The 20,269-nt window shown below is 41.1% G+C and overlaps 1 non-coding gene across 1 annotated transcript; it reads right to left on the reverse strand.

Annotated features, from left to right (window-relative positions):
• Positions 1–3,291: 3,291 nt before the first annotated feature.
• Positions 3,292–3,348, reverse strand: LOC118964366. The gene has a single exon (XR_005051416.1). It is a non-coding gene; the product is annotated as a U7 small nuclear RNA (small nuclear RNA).
• Positions 3,349–20,269: the final 16,921 nt, after the last annotated feature.

The following is a 20,269-nucleotide window of genomic DNA, read 5'->3' on the forward strand; positions in this document are numbered from 1 at the left end:
GCCTTTAAATTGTTTAACTTGGGTCAAACATTTCAGGTATCCTTCCACAAGCTTCCCACAATAAGTTGGGTGAATTTTGGGCCATTCCTCCTGACAGAGCTGGTGTAACTGAGTCAGGTTTGTAGGCCTCCTTGCTCAGACACAGTTTTTCAGTTCTGCCCACAAATTTTCTATGGGATTGAGGTCAGGGCTTTGTGATGGCCACTCCCAATACCTTGACTTTTGTCACGGTTTTCTGTATGGGAAGGAGAGTCAGACCAAAATGCGGCGTGGCTATTGCGATCCATGTTTAATGAAACTGAAGCAACACGAATCTAATACAAAAACTACAAAACAATAACCGTAACGAAAACCGAAACAGCCTAATACTGGTGCACATACACACAGAAGGACAATCACCCACAAAACCCAACACCAAACAGGCTAATACTGGTGCACATACACACAGAACAAGGTCATAAGGACACTAAGGACAATCACCCACAAAACCCAACACCAAACAGCCTAATACTGGTGCACATACACACGACAGAAAAAGGACACTAAGGACAATCACCCACAAAACCCAACACCAAACAGGATACCTAAATATGGTTCCCAATTAGAGACAATGACGAACACCTGCCTCTGATTGAGAACCATATCAGGCCAAACATAGAACTAGACAAACTAGACATGTAACATAGAATGCCCACCCAGCTCACACCCTGACCAACCAAAACATAGAAACATACAAAGCAAACTATGGTCAGGGTGTGACAACTTTGTTGTCCTTAAGCCATTTTGCCACAACTTTGGAAGTATGCTTGGGGTCATTGTCCATTTGGAAGACCCATTTGAGACCAAGCTTTAAATTCCTGTCTTGAGATATTGCTTCAATATATTCACATAATTTCCTCCCTCATGATGCCATCTATTTTGTGACGTGCACCAGTCCCTCCTGCAGCAAAGCACCACCACAACATGATGCTGCCACCCCTGTGCTTCACGGTTGGGATGGCGTTCTTCGGCTTGCAAGCCTCACACTTTTTCCTCCAAATATAACAATGGTCATTATGGCCAAACAGTTCTATTTTTGTTTCATCAGACCAGAAGACATTTCTCCAAAAAGTATGATCTTTGTCCCCATGTGCAGTTGCAAACCGTAGTCTGGCTTTTTTATGGCGGGTTTGGATCAGTGGCTTCTTCCTTGTTGAGCGGCCTTTCAGGTTATGTTGATATAGGACTCGTTTTACTGTGGAAATAGATACTTTTGTACCTGTTTCCTCCAGCATCTTCACAAGGTCCTTTGCTGTTGTTCTGGGATTGATTTGCACTTTTTGCACCAAAGTACGTTCATTTCTAGGAGACAGAATGTATCTCCTTCCTGAGCGGTATGATGGCTGCGTGGTCCCATGGTGTTTATACTTAAGTACTATTGTTTGTACAGATGAACGTGGTACCTTCCGGCATCTGGAAATTGTTCCCAAGGATGAACCAGACTTGTGGAGGTCTACAGTTGTTTTCTGAGGTCTTGGCTGATTTCTTTTGATTTTCCCAAGATGTCAAGCAAAGAGGCACTGAGTTTGAAGGTAAGCCTTGAAGTACATCAACAGTTACACCTCCAATTGACTAAAATTATGTCAATTAGAACACCAGAAGCTTCTAAAGCCATGACATCATTTTCTGGAATTTTCCAAGCTGTTTAAAGGCAATGTCAACTTAGTGTATGTAAACTTCTGACACACTGGAACTGTGATACAGTGAATTATAAGTGAAATAATCTGTCTGTAAACAATTGTTGGAAAAACTACTTGTGTCATGCACAAAGTAGATATCCTCACCGACTTGCCAAAACTGTAGTTTGTTAACAAGAAACTTGTGGAGTGGTTGAAAAATTAGTTTTTTTAATGACTCCAACCTAAGTGTATGAAAACTTCCGACTTCAACTGTATATAGTGCACTACTTTTGACTAGGGCGCAGGTCAAAAGTAGTGCACTATATAGGGAATAGGGTGTCATTTGGGATAGACAACCATGTGTGTTTGTGTGGTTTCGTTTTACTATCCTTGTGGTTACAGAAGTGGTTACCAGAAGTCCTCACAAGGATAGTAAAACAAGGGAAATTCGGACAAGCGGGGATATTTCACAAGTCCCCACTGGAAAAATGATATTTTATGCTTGGGGGCTAGGGTTAGGGTTATAATTAGGGGTTATGAGTTAGGGTTAGGGTTAGGGTTAGGGGTTAGGGAAAATAGTATTTTGAATAGGAATACGTTTTTTGGTCCCCACAAGAATAGTAAAACAAAGTGTGTGTGTGTGTGTGTGTGTGTGTGTGTGTGTGCGTGCGTGTGCACATGCAAGCATGCGTCTGTGTAAATTATTGTGTATGTGTCATTAGACTACAAGTCCACTGGAGGTGAGCCCTGCGAAGCAAAATAAATGGTGTAATACAGAATATGAAGGTTGGTTTTATCAGACTATTCCTCAGGGCTTGGAGATCTAATGGAGGGAGAGGTGTTGCTGCTCACTGTATGAAAGGGAAGCATTTCATTTCAATTTGAACTGAACGCACGAAGAGAAGGCGCTGACTGTGACCTCTGTGAAAAATTGTGTGTGTGTGTGTGTGTGTGTGTGTGTGTGTGTGTATTATGTCCAGAGAAGGCCAATTAAGAGAGGCATATTCAGAGCTAGTCATACTGGAGCTGTTTAGTGATTTGCATCTGATAAAGCTTTGTTTGAGATCTGACAATTTCCCAAATTTGGCAACCTTTTTGAATAAATTGAATTGCGTGTGAATATACCACAGGGAGTGAGGTGTACCTGAACGGCATACCAATACACTGTTAACAGTCTACCTATACTCTCTGAGTTATTATCCACGGAATTAATTGTCCCTTGGTAAATATGTGATAGAGAATGTTTTGAAATGACTGGTTTGAACTATGACAAGTTGATCAAAATGAGTCTAGCCTATATTTTCAACATAAGGGGCCGACTACAAAGTGTAAATAGGATCATTCTGGTCATAACCCAGTGTAATGTTTTTGTGGACTTTACGGTAGTATTTACTGTATTATACTATAGTATTGACAGTTAACTATAATATAAAACTAGAGTAAAAGAAAACTGTAGTATATACTATTAATGTCATGTTTTTGCGGATTGTAGTATATTTGAGTATTTACTGCAATATTTTTGCGGACTGTAATATACTGTATTATTTACTGTAGTGTTTTTGTGGATATTACTGCAGTAAATACTAAAATACTGCAGTATTTACTATAGGGTTTTTGTTTTATTATCTTTGACATAGGCTTCCTCCTTGAGTAAACCTACTGGAGAAATACTAATAGAGCAAATGTTCTATAACCTGTAGGTAGGTAGGACTGGGGTCTGAATGGATAGTTTAGAGCTTCTGCTCTTTTCTATAACCTGTATCTTCTTCGAGTTTTTATTGGCTGATTCGCAACCAACTGAAAGGTGCATACACCGCCACGTACTGTACTGGAGTGTGAGGCCAGTCACAGCCTACCTATACAACTATATTCTCTTACTTAACAAACCCTGAATTTCTAACAAAATAAAGAATTCCCTACAAACCTCATCCCTTCCACCCAAAATACCACTCAAATCCCAAAACTATAACCTGCAGGGAACACAATATATGGTCTATACTTGTACTGTAGGTTTCTCACTTATGGGTGGCACAGATTGGGATATGGGGAGAGGAATGGGCAGGGTATATGCAAATTAAATACTGTATTAATTACTATAGTTAAAAAAGCGTAGTGTTTTTGCGGACATTACTGTCAACCACACTGCACACTGCCCTAACCCATCTGGACAAGAGGAATACCTATGTGAGAATGCTGTTCATCGACTACAGCTTAGCATTTAACGCCATAGTACCCTCCAAACTCGTCATCAAGCTCGAGACCCCGGGTCTCGACCCCGCCCTGTGCAACTGGGTACTGGACTTCCTGACGGGTCGCCCCCAGGTGGTGAGGGTAGGTAACAACATCTCCACCCCGCTGATCCTCAACACTGGGGCCCCACAAGGGTGCGTTCTGAGCCCAACTCCATTCTCCGATAACCTTCCGCGCACTGCTCCATCGAATCCCAGACGGGCTCCGGCACTCTCCTGTACTCCCTGTTCACCCACGATTGCGTGGCCACGCACGCCTCCAACTCAATCATCAAGTTTGCGGACGACACAACAGTGGTAGGCTTGATTACCAACAACGACGAGACGGCCTACAGGGAGGAGGTGAGGGCCCTCGGAGTGTGGTGTCAGGAAAATAACCTCACACTCAACGTCAACAAAACTAAGGAGATGATTGTGGACTTCAGGATACAGCAGAGGGAACACCCCCCTATCCACATCGATGGAACAGTAGTGGAGAGGGTAGTAAGTTTTAAGTTCCTCGGCGTACACATCACAGACAAACTGAATTGGTCCACCCACACAGACAGCATCGTGAAGAAGGCGCAGCAGCGCCTCTTCAACCTCAGGAGGCTGAAGAAATTTGGCTTGTCACCAAAAGCACTCACAAACTTCTACAGATGCACAATCGAGAGCATCCTGTCGGGCTGTATCACCGCCTGGTACGGCAACTGCTCCACCCACAACCGTAAGGCTCTCCAGAGGGTAGTGAGGTCTGCACAACGCATCACCGGGGGCAAACTACCTGCCCTCCAGGACACCTACACCACCCGATGTCACAGGAAGGCCATAAAGATCATCAAGGACAACAACCACCCGAGCCACTGCCTGTTCACCCCGCTATCATCCAGAAGGTGAGGTCAGTACAGGTGCATCAAAGAGAGACTGAAAAACAGCTTCTATCTCAAGGCCATCAGACTGTTAAACAGCCACCACTAACATTGAGTGGCTGCTGCCAACACACTGACTCAACTCCAGCCACTTTAATAATGGGAATTGATGTAAAATATATCACTAGCCACTTTAAACAATGCTACTTAATATAATGTTTACATACCCTACATTATTCATCTCATATGTCTACGTATATACTGTACTCTATATCATCTACTGCATCTTTATGTAATACATGTATCACTAGCCACTTTAACTATGCCACTTTGTTTACATGCTCATCTCATATGTGTATATACTGTACTCGATACCATCTACTGCATCTTGCCTATGCCGTTCTGTACCATCACTCATTCACATATCTTTATGTACATATTCTTTATCCCTTTACACTTGTGTGTATAAGGTAGTAGTTTTGGAATTGTTAGTTAGATTACTCGTTGGTTATTACTGCATTGTCAGAACTAGAAGCACAAGCATTTCGCTACACTCGCATTAACATCTGCTAACCATGTGTATGTGACAAATAAAATTTGATTTGATTTATTTACTACAGTGTTTTTTTTGTGGATAATACTGTAGTATTTACTATAGTATTCTATGGTATACTACAACATTATAAAGTAAGTATTACATATAATCAAGGGTTACTACAGTGTGTAGTATGGTACTATACAGTATACTACAGTTCCTACAGAATTATACAGTAAGTTATTTTGTATTTTACCCCCTTTTTCTCCACAATTTCGATATTGTCTCATCGCTGCTTTTCCCAATGGGCTCGGGAGGTGAAGGTCGAGTCATGCGTCCTCCGAAAAATGACCCGCCAAACCGCAATTATTAACACCTACCCGCTTAACACTGAAGCCAGCCGCACCAATGTGTCGGAGGAAACATTGTTCAACTTACAACCGAGGTCAGCCTACAGGCGCCCGGCCCGCCACAAGGAGTCGCTAGAGTGCGATGAGCCAAGTAAAGCCCACCCGGCCAAACGCTGGGCCAATTGTGCGCCGCCCTATGGTACTACCTATCACTGCCGGTTGTGATACAGCCCGAGATCAATCCCGGGTCTGTAGTAACACCTATAGTACTGTGATGCAGTGCCTTAGACTGCTGTGCCACTCGGGAGGCCCCCAGTACTGTATTATTCTATAGTAAACTGTAGTATTTTTGGTCACACTTTATTTGGATAGTCCAGATTTTCCATCTGAAGATGCTCATACTATCTGAAGATGCTCATACTAGTCATACTATCTGTTGATAAGCAACTGCTTGCTAAGGTTACGGTTAGCGTTCGTTGGGTTTAGCATAAGGGTTAGGGTAAGGGTTATGACAAAGGCTAGGGTTAGCATATAGTTGGTTGAAATGTTACTGATAGTCTGTAGATTGTCCATCTGTAGATGCTAGACAGACTATCCAAATCAAGTGTTACTGTATTTTTTCATATGGGAAAGTCAGTCTCACATTTTGAATTCAGTCATGCCGCTAGCATTTCTTAATTAACCAAATAAAAAAACGAGGCCAAATTAGGAAGTTCAGTCACCCTTTAAAGGTCAACTGCCTCTTAGAACCAACTTCTCTGGTTTTAAACATCAGAAACATAAATTTACTCCAAAGTGTAAATACATTCATTTTGGTGAGTTTGTCACGATTTACAGGAGCGTTGGTGCTGTATTACTGTATTACTTAATGCTCACTTTTGCCAATGATACCCAATTGCCCAGAGACAACACTGGGGCCTGCCCCCAGTTGTTATGTGGACATTTGTTGTCAAGTCTTCATATGGGTCTGATCAAAGAGGTTGGTGGCACATTAATTGGGGAGGACGGGCTCGTGGTAACGACTGGAGCGGAATTTGTGGAATGTTAGAGAATACATCAAACACATGGTTTCCATGTGTTTGAGGGCATTCCATTTGCTCTGTTCCACCCATTATTATGAGCCGTCCTCCCCTCAGAGCCTTCACTGCTTGATCAGCATGGTCTTCTTTCACCCAGAGATTGGCCAAACAAATTAGCTTTATCCTGTCAGATCCAACAATTACTGTCTGCTCACATTAGGCCCAAGAGGGAAGGGAACAGTGTTTTCTCTCGTGGGTTAGCAGCAACACAGCCCTGTTCATGTCCTCTTCATCTATCTACCCCGTGGTGACTTCGAGAACTAAAGCCTGTTGGGCCTAAGAATCCTAGCCTGGTTCCAGATCAGTTTGTGCTGTCTTGCCACAAGTTTGTACTGCTATTGCATGACAATAGAAGTTGGCAAAAAACACAAACTGATCTGGGACCTGGCGAAAATAATCCCTCCAGCCCTCCCTGGTGGAGGGTTTGGCCTAGCTAGCAGGACAGAAAGATCACTGCCTGGTCCAATATCTTGCTTAGATAGTCTGCAGAAACAACCTCCAGCAACAACCAAGGTCAGGGTATGGAAATGGTGTAACTGACTCAGAGCTGTCTCTCCTCAAACACTGACAGATGAGAGATGAGACTGATCCACGAAGACAGAATAGGACAGTGGTAGAGGGTCACCGAGAGAGCTAGGAGGGAAACTGCTCTGATGGCTTTAAAAGGTGGTTTATGAGGATCTAAACTAGACAAGATATGTGATGGATATATTGATTGTTCATCCCTCTGTCAGCAAGACATACTGAATGCTGTATCTGCACTCTAACAACAATTAGGATGTACCTTTAGATTCAAAATCCAAGTCCTTGTGATCAAAACTGTAGTGAACTGCTGTCCAATCATCAACAATGTAATCATATCCTGTATCCGTTAAGTGGAGTCAGTGGACAGACATTATAATCATATCCTTTACACTTCTACTAACCACCTTCAAAGTCCATTATCAGCCTTACCTAATTAATATAACAGACATTGTTGCTTTGCTCCTAAGCAGGGCGAGGGCATAAGAGAGGAGGGTTCATTTCATGCCAGTAAATTCAACTTTAGAGGCGTTGCCGCTTTGGTATGGCTTTTATTTGTTTTAAATAATTGCCTTAATGACTCAGAACAGAATGCTTAACCCATGTATGATGAAAACGTCTGATAGATGGCTGCATTGATGACATGACCTGGGGATAAATCACAGTATGGACCGAGAGAGAGAGAGAGAGAGGGGGGGAAAGGAGGAGAAGGGAAGGGGAGGATAAGGGGGGAGGAGAGGGAGACAGACAGAGGGAGGGGGAGAGGGGAAGAGAGGAAGATAGAGACAGACCAAAATAAAGGGGTTCCAAAAAAATTCCGGTCGCGAGGACCACAAATACAAATTCCATCTAGACACCGTTGCCCTAGAGCACACAAAAAAACAATACATACTTTGGCCTAAACATCAGCGCCACAGGTTACTTCCACAAAGCTGTAAACGATCTGAGAGACAAGGCAAGAAGGGCCTTCTATGTCATCAAAAGGAACATAACATTCGACATACCAATTAGGATCTGGCTAAAAATACTTGAATCAGTTATAGAACCCATTGCCCTTTATGGTTGTGAGGTCTGAGGCCCGCACACGAACCAAGAATTCACAAAATGGGACAAACACCAAATTGAGACTGCATGCAGAATTCTGCCAAAATATCCTCTGTGTACAACGTAGAACACCAAATAATGCATGCAGAGCAGAATTAGGCCGATACCCGCTAATTATCAAAATCCAGAAAAGAGACGTTAAATTCTACAACCACCTAAAAGGAAGCGATTTCCAAACATTCCATAACAAAGCCATCAACTACAGAGAGATGAACCTGGAGAAGAGTCCCCTAAGCAAGCTGGTCCTGGGGCTCTGTTCACAAACACAAACATGCCCCAGGACATCAACACAATTAGACCCAACCAAATCATGAGAAAACAAAAAGATAATTACTTGACACATTGGAAAGAATTAACAAAAAAACAGAGCACACTAGAATTCTATTTGTCCCTAAACAGAGCGTACACAGTGGCAGAATACCTGACCACTGTGACTGACACAAACTTAAGGAAAGCTTTGACTATGTACAGACTCAGTGAGCATAGACTTGCTATTGAGAAAGGCCGCCGTAGACAGACCTGGATATCAAGAGAAGACAGGCTATGTGCACACTGCCCACAAAATGAGGTAGAAACTGAGCTGCACTTCCTAACCTCCTGTCCAATGTATGACCATATTAGAGACACGTATTTCCCTCAGATTACACAGATCCACAAAGATTTCGAAAACAAACCCGATTTTGATAAACTCCAATATCTACTGGGTGAAATACCACAGTATGCCATCACAGCAGCAAGACCTGTTGTGACCTGTTGCCACAAGAAAAGGTCAACCAGTGAAGAACAAACGCCATTTTAAATACAACCCATATGTATGCTTATTTATTTTCCCTTTTGTACTTTAACCATTTGTACATCGTTACAACACTATATATATATGTGTGTATATATATATATATATATATATATATATATATATATATATATATATATATATATATGTATGTATTATACACACACACACATAATATGACATTTGTAATGTCTATATTCCTTTGGAACTTCTTTGAGTGTAATGTTTACTGTTCATGTTTATTGGTTATTTCACTTTTGCATATTATCTACTTCACTTGCTTTGGCAATGTTAACATATGTTTCCCATGCCAATAAAGCCCCTTGAATTGAATTGACAGAGGTAGGACGTGAGAAGCATAGAGAGGGAGAGGGGTAGGGAGAGAGAGAGAGAAACTGAGAAAGAGATCCCAGACATCCAGAAGAACTCATAAAGGTTCATAGTAGTTAATGTGGTTCCATCCAGAACTGCTCATAAAGGGTTATAGTAGGTCATGTGGTTCCATCCAGAACATCTCATAAAAGGTCACATGGTTCCATCCAGAACTGCTCATAAAGGTTCATAATGTGCTTCCATCCAGAACAGCTCATAAAAGGTCATAGTAGGTCACGTGGTTCCATAAACATTACTTGATGTTCATTCATCATTCATCACCAGGTGAAATGAAAATCACAAAGCATGCTTCCAGAGACAGAATTCATTAATTCGTTCTTTCGTTAATTTGTTCATTCAGTCATTCATTCCACAGGGGTAATGCAATGCAGTTCCTCTCTTCACCCACAATCAACCTCAATGGGAAGTTACTGTGGAACACATTAACCTCAATGGGACTGTACTGTGTAACACATCCCCTGACTAGGTTGACGTCCCTGAGCTAGAGAGCGTTAAATCTGTGTTACCATAGGAAAACACCAAGTGGTAGGTCTGTTGACTATGCTAGCCCCTGTGGTGCTCAGACATGCAGGGTTGAGACATTTATAATCGTCTCCTATTCCTATCCCACGTCTTACTCCATAAAGCTGGTCTAAGCTACTAATAAAGTTTGATGTTAGTTTGACGTTATGTTCCAGCTTCAGGCAGCAGTCTCATGTAGCTCAGTTGGTAGAGCATGATGCTTGCAAGGCCAGGGTTGTGGGTTAGATTCCCACGAGGAACCAGTATGAAAAAAGAAAATGTATGCACTCACTATTGTAAGTTGTCCTGGGTGTATAAAATGTGAGCTGTTTATACTCAAGAGATTTAATAATGTTCCATTTAGAGATGCCTTCAGTGCACATCCGGCACACTCATCAGGCAGGAGTAGGCAGCCGCCTAAGGAGGCAGATTGACGAGGGTAGCACTTCTTGAGCCAAACCGACCAAGACGCACCTCCAACACATAAAACCTCACATAAGCAGTGCCCACTTTGTCTAAGGCATTGGCGCAAAATATTTACCTTGTCCGTTCCCAGCGCGCCTCTCCAGGGTGAAGTTGGAGAGATGCACCTCTGATGCGCTCCACCAACGTTCAGTTAAAAATATCATCTAACATAAATCATGTAGCGGATATAGGATATGGTAGAAACAGTATGTGCCATTTTCTGTAGCCTACAGACTGGAGATAAAATGGATGACAATGTAATGAGATGGACACTTTTTACATCATGCAAGTTTCTCCGATCAAATAGCCTAACCTAAATGGCACTCAATCAAATAAATGAGCTGTTATGTTTGCAAACAACACATCCTAAAAACAGGTCAGGTCAAAGTTAAATAGATAATATGGAATGGACAATCACAACTGTTGTCCAGGAGTTTCACCCCATTGTGATGATCAGTGGTTTCAAGTTTATATTTGTCAATCTTTGACAAGCTGATCATAGTGAAAAATAAAATACTTGTGCATCTCCCGCTGTGTAAACACATTACAAATAGGCTCACGATAACTCCTGTTAAAGTTGGGTAGCTGATATTCAAAGCTTAAATAGCCAAATTGATTAGTCACAGGAATCAGGACTAATAAAGCCAATGCAACAGCCTGTTTTACAAATGTTGGGCCTAGCACATGGATGGGCATTCATCAAATTCCATTAAGGGCCGACACCCCAGTAAGCACTAGCCAACAACGTCTTTTGGACTTTTTTATTTGGTTCGGTCCGGATGTCATTTTTTTTTAAAGACTACCACATAGATGGCATTCATAAAATTGAATTTCAGGCAACACTATAGGCTCCACCTCAGTAAGCATGGACCGACACTGACGCCTTTTGGACATCTTTTTTGGTGCAGTTCCAGACTTAATTTCCACATCCACGGACATTGTTCTGGACCAGCCTTGATTTGGCCCAAACATAGATGCCTATAAATGACTTATTTTCAACTTTCATTCAGGACCTAAAATAAGCCTGATTTCAACATTTGGAAAATACATACTTTCAACTTTCATCCTGATTTCAACGTCCGGAAAATACGTATTTTTCAACATCCGTAAAAGATGCCTTTTCAACGTACTGAAAAATATGTATTTTTAAACATACAGAAAATACATTTTCACCTGTCATTGAGAACCTAAATTGAACCTAACTTCAACGTCAGGAAAATACTTTTGTTTTGCATTTTTTTGGTCTAGCCTAGGGCGGCAGAACGGCAAGGACCGGCCCTGCTTCAGTGATATATGTTCCTAATCATAAAGATCAGATCACTTCAATAGTAGTGTACACTATAATATATCTAATTGTCCATGTTGTACATCAAGTACACTAACAGGTTTGTACATCAATGCTCTTACTTGTTTTCCCAATAATTGTGTTTCAGCTAAATATAATGGCAGATAACATAATAACAGTATAATTATGTACTTTGGTATTGAAGAATATGAGTTCCTGAAATCCGTGAACCCTCAGGAGTGAAACACCATGTAAATTGTATTTGATGAGCATCTTACAGTTTTTTTTCAATTGCTAACAATTATCGGTCAATACTGATGCCAATCTTTCAAAACTCTTTACACAGTCTGCATTACCAACATGCATCTTGGCCAAACAGTTAATCTCACCTCCAGAACTCACTCAAACCACCGAAACACTTCATACATGTCTCAAAATAAGCTTGTTCGACCATAACACTGGCAACAATTCTCACTCAGAAAAAATACATTGTCATATACTAAAGTAAATGTTACGAATGAATTAGAAATGCAGCAATTTGTTTCAATACCCTGAATTTTTTTCTATATCTTTGCATATAATAATTTACTTGTGAAAAATAAAAAGTTGAAACAAAATACAAATTCCTGAAATTCCAGGGCTGCAATAATACTAAATTGAAGGGGAAAAAAAGCATACTGTACCCTGTGAGGGTTCTAGTTCTCATCCCCATCTATAGTATAAATCACTCATACTGTACGGTACTGTGAGGGTTCGAGTTCTCCCTCTCTTTGGCCAAGTTCTCATCAACATCACATCTTATGTCTTCTCTGGCGATGCATCTTGGAAAGTATCTTCCTGAATGTCTAATCGAACCCTGGCAGTCTTCAGGAGAAGTGTCTCCACACCCCACATTCATAGCATTCAGTAAGGACATCTGGTCATGTGAATGGTGGTCATAAACCTTCCACCTCCATGCAGAGAAAAACTCCTCTATGGGGTTTAGGAAGGGGGAGTATGGAGGCAGGAATAGTACTGACATCCTGGGATGTGCAGCAAACCAGTCTGTGACTGCAGCAGAGTGGTGGAATGCCACATTATCCCACACGGCAACGAAGGTAGGGGAGTTTCTTGCCCCTCTCTCCTCTGCTGGCACAAGTCGATTATGCAGGTTAAGCAGAAAATAAATATGCCTCTCTGTATTGTAGGGGCAAATGAGTGGTTTGTGTAACAGCAAACCATCATTGGACAGTGCTGCACACATTGTGATGTTAGCTCCTCTCTGGTCTGGGACATCCACGGTTGCTCTCTGTCCAATCACATTTCTTCCCCTGCGGTGTGTTTTTGCCAGGTTGAATCCAGCTTTATCTACAAAGATGAATGTTTGCACTTCTATCTCCATTACTCTAAAATACTATAAATACACAGTTTTACAGTAATTTCGTTATGCATAGCTGTGTATGAACAGACATCTTACCTGGACATATTGATACCGGACTTCTTTCACACGTTCGTTCATAATTTCTCTCAAAGGGTACAGAGTACAACTACTTCATCCTTATTTGATGTTTCTCTGGAACTCTGGCAATTGTCGTTGTGCTGACCGTATTCACATTCCCAGAAGTGATATTGTCTGCCAGCACTCTGTCCCAAATTTCCCGCAGTTTTATTGCATTGTTGCCAATTACCATGTCAACAATTGCATTTTCCTGCGCATCTGATAATATTCTGCCTCTCCCTCCTGTGGGAGGCAACCTTTGGATCCTACTGAAAAACACAAACCAATCAATATATTTCAAAATGTCAGTACATGTAAAAATGGGAACATGCGGTATTGTACTGTAATATGTAATTAAATTATAATTGAAGCATGCATATCTAACCTGTTGTTTTGACAGAAAATTCATACTATTGATGCAGCTCCAGATTTGGTTGCACCCTTAAACTGTCCTCTCTCAAAGAGAGACCATGGTTTACAACATGGTCAATAAGTGTGGCCCTTATCTCATCTGAGACCACCGCTCTTGGTCTTCCTCTCCTTTGTCCTCCACGCGTTCTCCCTCTCCCTGCCACTCTTCTTTCCCCACCAACCTGTCTCCCTCTCCCTGCCACTCTTCTTTCCCCACCAACCTGTCTCCCTCCCCCTGCCACTCTTCTTTCCCCACCAACCTGTCTCCCTCCCCCTGCCACTCTTCTTTCCCCACCAACCTGTCTCCCTCTCCCTGCCACTCTTCTTTCCCCACCAACCTGTCTCCCTCTCCCTGCCACTCTTCTTTCCCCACCAACCTGTTTCCCTCCCCCTGCCACTCTTCTTTCCCCACCAACCTGTCTCCCTCCCCCTGCCACTCTTCTTTCCCCACCAACCTGTCTCCCTCTCCCTGCCACTCTTCTTTCCCCACCAACCTGTCTCCCTCTCCCTGCCACTCTTCTTTCCCCACCAACCTGTCTCCCTCTCCCTGCCACTCTTCTTTCCCCACCAACCTGTTTCCCTCCCCCTGCCACTCTTCTTTCCCCACCAACCTGTCTCCCTCCCCCTGCCACTCTTCTTTCCCCACCAACCTGTCTCCCTCCCCCTGCCACTCTTCTTTCCCCACCAACCCGTCTTCCTTGATCCATGTTTCCAAACTAAATCATTCCGAAGCTGCCCTTTTTTGTCTGTTTGGTAACAAGACTAAAAACAGGACACTTGGGTAGGCGTTCAGCTAAAATTGCAATCAGCTGTGTTTGGAATAATTAAATATTCTGCTGAGATTTTCTATATGTTTCAATCTGGTTACTGCAGAAATGCACAACATTTGCAATCATTCTGTTTTGAATGTGTTTTAACAGTTTTGGAAACAGTGTGTTTGCATTTGAAAACATGTGCTGCAAATATATAGTTTTGCAGGGGCTGGAGTATGAATGAGAAAAGAGTTCATGGATTTTGGAGAATGTGGTCATTGAATGGATTTTGTGTGAAAGCAATGAAAAATGATTCACAGTTTGGTTCACATACACTTCTGTTTCGCTGACTGTGTGAAGAGTTTTGACAATGTGACTTCAATTTTGACCAGTGCATGTTAGCAATTGAAAAAAACTGTAAATTGATATCTTGAATGTGTCTTTTATGGAGCAAATAATTTGTGTATGTCACACATTTTGTTCACCAAAGAACAATGCATTTTTTCCTCCTGCTACATTGTTAACTGAGACAGTCACAGTCAGTCAACATATATTGATGGATGGAGCCTGGTGATGTGGGAGAGAGGTGAAGCAAGACATTGTGTTGTGATAAAAAGGTGCCCAGAGTAAACTGTCTACTACTCAGGCCTAAAAACTAGAATATGCAATGTAATTATTACATTTGGATAGAAAACACTCTGAAGTTTCTAAAACTGTTTGAATGATGTCTGTGAGTATAACAGAACTCATATGGCAGGCAAAAACCTGAGAAGAAATCCAAACAGGAAGTGGGAAATCTGAGGTTTGTAGTTTTTCAAGTCATTGCCTATCAAATATACAGTGTCTATGGGGTCATATTGCACTTCCTAAGGCTTCCACTAGATGTCAACAGTCTTTAGAACCGTCTTTAGAGCTTCCACTGTGAAGGAGGTTGGATTGAGGGCTATTTGAGTCAGTGGTCTGGCAGAGTGCCATGAGCTCAGTCTCGCGCGCTCCCGTGAGAGTTATCTGCGTTCCATTGCATTTCTAAAGATAAAGGAATGGTTGGCTGGTTGGAACATTATTGAAGATTTATGTTAAAAACATCCCAAAGATTGATTCTATAGGTCGTTTGACATGTTTCTACGAACTGTAACGGAACATTTTGACTTTTCGTCTGGACCTAGTGCTAGTGCCTCATGAATTTGGATTACTGGGCTAAACGCACAAACAAAAAGGAGGTATTTGGACATAAATTATGGACTTTATCGAACAAAACAAACATTTATTGTGGAACTGGGATTCTTGGGAGTGCATTCTGATTAAGATCATCAAATGTAAGTGAATATTTATAATACTATTTCTGACTTCTGTTGACTCCACAACATGGCGGGTATCTCTATGGCTTGTTTCTGTGTCTGAGCGCTGTACTCAGATTATTGCATGGTGTGCTTTTTCCATAGTTTTTTTGAAATCTGACACAGCGGTTATATTTAGGAGAAGTGGGTCTAAAATTCCATGCATAACACTTGTATTTTCATCAACATTTATGATGAATATTTCTGTAAATTGATGTGGCTCTCTGCAAAATCACCGGATGTTTTGGAAGCAAAACAATACTGAACATAACGCGCAAATATAAACTGAGATTTTTTAATATAAACATGAACTTTATGGAACAAAACATACATGTATTGTGTAACATGAAGTCCTATGAGTGTCATCTGATGAAGATCATCAAAGGTTAGTGGTGAATTTTATCTCTATTTCTGCTTTTTGTGACTCCTCTCTTTGGCTGGAAAAATGGCTGTGTTTTTCTGTGACTAGGTGCTGACCTAACATAATCGTTTGGTGTGCTTTCGTTGTAAAGCCTTTTTGAAATCGGACACTGTGGCTGGATTTACAACAAGTTTATCTTTAAAGTGGTGAAAAATACTTGTATGTTTGAGGAATTTTAATTTGGCGCCCTGCAATTCCACTGGCTGTTAGCGAGGTGGAATGCTACCGCCCCATATATCCCAGAGAGGTTAATGTCTCGTTTCCAAGGGAGCCCTGCATGAACACAATTTATAAAACATACAATGTAATACATCTCGTAGATCAATGCACTGCTCTCTTTGTGTATAAAGCCCTCTTGTGCAAACTTCCTTCATACTTCATCCTTCATTGTTAAATTACAGACATATGAGTCACCAGCCCCAGATCTCAGGGATGCCTGACTCTAGAGATCCCTTCTAGAGATCCCTTCTAGAGATCCCTTCTAGAGATCCCTTCGGTCTCCACTGAATTAGGTAGATCTGCACCTTACTTGTGGAATGATGTCAAAAACTCTCTAAAGTTGGATGTCTTGGTACCGCTAGGGCATTTCAGACAGCTGGTTGATTACTTTTCTACTGAGTAATGTTTTTTTTTCATGATCGTGTTTTGTATGTTACAATATTTACAAGTAATTTAAGAAAAGTATGTTTTTATTGTGTTGGAATTGTAAATATTCTGAATTTGTGTGACTGTGTGCAGGGCTCCCTTGTAAAAGAAGCCTTGGTCTCAATGGGATTTTTATGTTTAAATACATTTTAATAATACAAAATACATTCAATAATACAATCAATTTAAGAAGCAAAGATATTCCTCAACAATGAGGTCATCCATTAACAATTTGAACTGCCCAAGAGGCAGAAGAGCATCAACGTGCAGAGAGCTCTGCAGATCATTGCATATACAAGGCGCAAAAAAACTGAATGCAGATTTACCTAATTCTGAAGAGATCAACGGGACCTCTAGAGTTAGCCATCCCTGTGATCGGGTCTGGTGACTCGCATGTCTGTAATTTAATAATGAAGTAAGGTATGTTGTTTGAACAAGATAGCTTTATAATCAAAAATAGAGCAGGGAAATGATCTAGAAGACTTAAGAGAGGGCCAGCCTACTTTCTGACAAAGAAGACAGTGATGTGTATTGAACCTGTCACCTGTAATAAAGTGCAGTGCACTATGATAAACTGCATCCAATGGTTTCAAAACAGCGGCAGCCACATTCATATAGACGATTTCACCATAATCTATAACTGGGTTGAATGTTGACTGAATTATTTGTTTTCTGCTATTTAACGGAAGGCATGCCCTATTTTGGTCTCCCGAGTCGCGCAGCGGTCTAAGGCACTGCATCTCAGTTCTAGAGGCATCACTACAGACCCTGGTTCGATTCCAGGCTGTATCACAACCACCTGTGATTGGGAGTCCCATAGGGCGGTGCACAATTGGGCCAGCATCATCCGGGTTAGGGTTTGGCTGGGGTAGGTTGTCATTGTAAATTATCATTTGTTCTTAACTGACTTGCCTAGTTAAATTAATAAGTAAAAAATGACTACTAATAATCAGTGGTGAACAGCATCAAAAACCTTCGACAGGTCGATTGAAAAGGCCAGCACAATACTGCCTTTTGTCAATGCAATTTACAATGTAATTTATCACCAAAGAAGCAACAGATCTAGTGCTATGATCTGGCCAGAAAACCAGACTGATGGACTTAGAATACATGTTGTGGCTAGAAAAGATCTAATGTGTGTGTTGGAAAAGATTCAAACATTTTTGCTAGGCAAGACAGTTTACAGATCAGACGATAATTATTCATGTCAGAGGGGTCACCACCTTTGTGAGTGACCCTATGGGCCCTGTTCAAAAGTAGTGCACCATGTAGGGAATAGGATGCCTTTTGGGAAAATAATGTGTATTATCTCTTTTGGAAGACAAGTGAAAAAAGATTTTGGTGAAGAATACAACACTAATCTTTGTAGGGGATTTACATGAGCATTGAGCCTTCAAGCACTGACACTGACAGGCAGGCAGGCAGGCAGACTGGTGAAGCACGCTTCTTGAATCCTGAAGTACTACAAGGTGCAATGATTCTAGTACTATCTACAGCACAAGGTGGCATCTACAGCACGGAGTGTGCATCCCAAATTGTACCCTATTCCCTATATACAGTTGTATAAGACTTATGTATAAGACTAGAGCCCTATTGGCCCTGATCAAAAGTAGTGCACTAAATATGGAATAGGGTGCCATTTGCAATGCAGCCAGAGGCTGAGTTTCTAGGCTTCAATAGGCATACAGACTGCTTCATTAAGTCTGTATGTCACATCACCCCAGATTTACTCTGTATGGACAGAAATGCTTACAGGGCCAAAAACTCTGCCGACACATTTCTCTTTTCTCCTCTTTTTTTCTCCATGCCCCCGAGGCTTAGTACGCTGATCTCAGAGAAAAAGTGTTGCTCTCTACTCTTGGTTGTGTAGGTCTGTTTGACACAGACCTCCCACTGGGCACACACTGGTTGAATCAACGTTGTTTCCATGTTATTTCAATTCAATTACGTTGAACCAACGTGGAATAGACGTTGAATTGACATCTGTGCCCAGTGGGCTGCTTAGGCAAGACTGTTATGATTACCCACATTTTTGGGAACTTTGATAATCTTTGTACCTTATCACACACATAGGCTATATAGAGTAGCTGGGGTTTCTTATTTGCCTTGCTGATGCTGTTGTATGGGGAAACCTGTACTGTATAGCTTGATTTATAATGAAATTGTTATTTTATTTCATTGTTTTGAAATACCTTGGGGTATTAGTTATGAAGATGATGTCATATCCCTCTTGGTTATCTTGTATTTTGGTAATCGTGTATTATCCACTTTGTGCACTGTGTAAAACTACTCTCTGTGGGACTGTGTATTATATTTTCCCTATGATTTTATTGGGTGAGAGAAAATAAGAGTCTGTTTTTATATTTAACATGTGGAGGTGGAGAGGATCTGAGAGATGTGAGTCAATTGCTGTACAGATCAGTAGGCGGAATTTGAATATAACCATGTAATCAGAACTGGTTTCCTTAAAGTGGTGTTCCCACAGTGTGCTGGCTTGGCTGGGACTCACATTATAGTCAAGATGTCTCTGGCCAAGTGCCTCACACCCCATATATTTTAAGATTGCCATTTACTGAAGCTACTGCATAGAATAAATCAAATGTAACTTTATTGGTCGTGTAAACATATTTTGCAGATGTCATCACAGGTGCAGAGAAATGCTTATGTTCCTAGCTCCAAAAGTGCAGCAATACCTAACAATAAAAAAAAACAATACACGTAAATACAAATGAATAAAAGAAAGGAATTAAAAGTCCGGAATATGAATACATATGTGTATAGACATTATGGACAGTATATGAATAGAAAAGGTGTGTACAGCAGTAGTTACATTGGATGAGCCTTGACCAGAATAAAGTACACAGTCCCTTCAGAAAGAATGCTTACCCCTTGACTTATTCCACATTTTGTTGTTAGACTGAATTCAAAATGTATTAAATGTGTTTATTTTCACTGCCATCTACACATGGTACTCCATAATGACAAAGTGAAAACAGGTTTTTAGAAATGTTAGAACATTTATTGAAAATGAAATACAGAAATATCTCATTGACGTACCAGTAAAAAGACACACCTATTAATTCAAGGGTTTTTCTTTATTTTTACTTTTTTCTACACTGTAGAATAATAGTGAAGACATCAAAACTAGGAAATAACACATGGAATCATGTAGTAACCAAAAAAGTGTTAAACAAATAAAAAATGTTATATTTGAGATTCTTCAAAGTAGCCACCCTTTGCCTAGGTGACAACTTTGCACACTCTTGGCATTCTCTCAACCAGCTTCATCAGGAATGCTTTTCCAACTGTCTTGAAGAAGTTCTCACATGCTGAGCAAATGTTGGCTGCTTTTCCTTCACTTTGCGGTCCAACTCACCCCAAACCATCTCAATTGGGTTGAGGTCAGGTGATTGTGGAGGCCAGGTCATCTGATGCAGCACTCTA

The sequence above is a fragment of the Oncorhynchus mykiss genome, chromosome 3 (assembly GCF_013265735.2).
Source record: "Oncorhynchus mykiss isolate Arlee chromosome 3, USDA_OmykA_1.1, whole genome shotgun sequence".
Classification (NCBI taxonomy): domain Eukaryota; kingdom Metazoa; phylum Chordata; class Actinopteri; order Salmoniformes; family Salmonidae; genus Oncorhynchus; species Oncorhynchus mykiss.